At 39.4% G+C, this 2,809-nt stretch overlaps 1 long non-coding RNA gene across 1 annotated transcript; it reads left to right on the plus strand.

Moving 5' to 3' along the window:
* Positions 1–461: 461 nt before the first annotated feature.
* On the plus strand, positions 462–2,343 carry LOC132457586 (uncharacterized). Its single transcript, XR_009525730.1, has 2 exons — positions 462–1,730; positions 1,768–2,343. It is a non-coding gene; the product is annotated as an uncharacterized LOC132457586 (long non-coding RNA).
* Positions 2,344–2,809: the final 466 nt, after the last annotated feature.

Genomic DNA, 2,809 nt, shown 5'->3' on the forward strand with positions numbered 1-2,809 from the left:
CTGCTTGTGCAATCCGTAAGGTCTTCGTTGTCAACTTCTTGTTGGAGAGCTGGATGTAGAGGTTTTGCGACGTCTGTATTCAGATTAGGGCTGCACGATATGGGCAAAATATGATATCCCGATATTTTTTGGCTGACTGGCGATATACGATATATATCTCAATATTTTCTATAGAGTGGGATAGATGGCTTTGTCGCATTGTCCTGCGTACTACGGTGAGGGTTTCAGTGCGCCCTAACTTTAATCCCCCGCCCCCTCCCTTCTCCGTTCCATTTGGGAACATGTTTGGTTTAATTTCGCTTGTTTCGTATATTTTAATTAATTAAGGGCGCCTCCAGAGGGCGCCCCCAACACATTGGATCGGCCCTCCGCTTTGGGGCCGCATTATCATCTAGAACGTGTATTAACTTTTGATAGTCTAACGTGGTCCATTATCCCTTGTTGCAAGACAGTTGGTCTACACATACATCTATACATAAGGTTTCTGAGAACAGCAGGACAAGTTGGCACATCAACATTCACAAACGGAAGGCTTGCGCTACTCCATCTAGGCACTTTGAGTTGTAGCCTCATACCATAATTGAATGCCGCTTCTTTTGTAGCAAGAAGCAGCAAGTGTTATTTTCACAGAAGATGAACACATACCAAATTTTCTGATAAGCATATTAGCTTGTGCATACATCATACGATACTGCCTGCAAATTTCACGGTCATTAGACTGGTCGTCAGTTATGTAATGTTATACGTTTTTAGCCTCATTACATATGTTAAGGACTGTGCCAGGAAAGGAGAAATCAGTAGTTATCAGTTTCTTATCTGCCTTACTTCATGAGCATCAGCTGTATGTGGCCTTAGTGCCTAGATTTAATATGACAACCGCCACTGTTGTTTGGACAGGCGGGTAGACGTAAACTGGCAGATAAATCTAAGTGTTATGATTTCTCTCATTCATTTCTTATGTTTGCATTTGTGTCTTGCAGAAGATGAAGGAGAATGCATGCAGTGGGCTGAATGGAGAATTCGTGAATCAAAGGCAACACCATCAAATGCATTATGAAATTAAGCACTATCAGGTTGTCAAGGCTGTAGCTCAGCGGGTACATGGTCCTGGATACCTGTTTTTTTTTTTTGAAAACTATTTATATATGGAATCTGAATGCACTCTCCAAGAAATGCTGCAGTTCTTTGTGCCACAAGAGGCCAAGAAGCTCTACTACAAGAAGTTGAGGCAGAAGATGAAGATTATTACAAATTATCCAAGTCAGTTCAGACCAAGTAATTTGATTGGACAAGAGGCATTCCAGTGCTGATATAGAGTATAACAGCACTGGGTCTTTTAACTATCCACGTATCGCTCCGCTTTACGGGTGTTCTCATAACCGTTAATGTTATTAACAATCTTTTTGTAGCTTAGATTGCAGCTAACTTTGCACAGCAAATATGAACATGTTTCCAGGAATAACATTGGAGTTGAATTAAGAATGGTCGCCAGAAGAGGACCAAGGGAACCTAATGTAATGCTAATGTGTTTGTGTTGCTTGGCAACAGTTCAGTCCAGTTGCGGATCTATTTGTGTTGGCGGAGCCAAATAAATCATTAATGAACCAAAGAAATCTGATCATAATATGTTGTTAATTATTATTGTTAACTAATGATTGGTGCTTGTAGAACTGTTGGATAAAAGCAATATCTCTCAGGAGTGAGTGCTGTTGTACTACGGCTGGGATTCGGTCGTAGGTATGAGGCCGTTGGCCGAGTACCGAAGAGAATCACAGCCGTGCTGATATTCAGTACAACAGCACTCCCTCTCGTGTGATATTGCTTAATTATTCTGTTCCAAAATTCCATAAAAAGTCTGATTACTAAGAAATATAGATGTATAGTTACTTTTGTCAGTTTCAAGTTTTTGTTTTAACACGGGGGTACCAACAATGTGTATGATGTATGACTACCTTAAAGCATTTGTCGATGATCTCACCCAGCTGCTGAGAGAACCTTCAGAGGTAAACCTCTAAGGTGTGCTCCTTTATAAGCGATGCTCCAGCATGTGCTTTTCTCCAAAACAGTGTGCTATCCTCTGGTTCAGTCTTTATCATCTACAGTTGATTTAGGTACAAAAAAAGCCCATTTCACATATCCCATCGATTAAATGCACCTCTGCTGTTTGGGTGTAAATTTTGCCATCACTATTTCTTCTTACGGAGATGAAGACAACTACTTGCCTCTTTCATGCATCTCCTTTGTCCACATCTATGTTTGGGGAATGTAATTTGAAGCCATTCCGTAAGTGTTTGCTATGCCTCATTGTTTATTTTACTGCATACTACATTGGCACACTTGGGATTTTATTTTTATTTTATTCAATTTCTTCCCTTCCACAATGCGGCAGCATAATCATTACTACAGATTTTTTTCCCCCACTTTATTCTGTTTTTTGGGCATTTCCTACCAGTGCAAAGATGTTTAAATTAGTCACTGAAAGCAGTGTTCTGAAATGATATCAAAAATAGTTGTGGCCTGTATATGTAAGCATGGCCTTCACATATTTTTTGTATAGCTGTACATGTCTTTAAAGATATTGATGCGGATGTTTCCACATTTACATTTCTCAGTGCAAATGGGTTTTTGAATAAGTTTCTGAAAGTAGTGCTTTGAGATGTTTGAGATAACAAACATTTAATGTGTTGGAAATATTTTTGGTCGCTGCGTCATAATTCAGCTTAATATTTAATACATCGTTTATTATGGCATATTAACGAGAAAATGTCAAACTGGAACTGAATGTTGAAAAGGTTGCTGACCCCTGGTT

Source organism: Gadus macrocephalus, chromosome 5 (genome assembly GCF_031168955.1).
Source record: "Gadus macrocephalus chromosome 5, ASM3116895v1".
Classification (NCBI taxonomy): domain Eukaryota; kingdom Metazoa; phylum Chordata; class Actinopteri; order Gadiformes; family Gadidae; genus Gadus; species Gadus macrocephalus.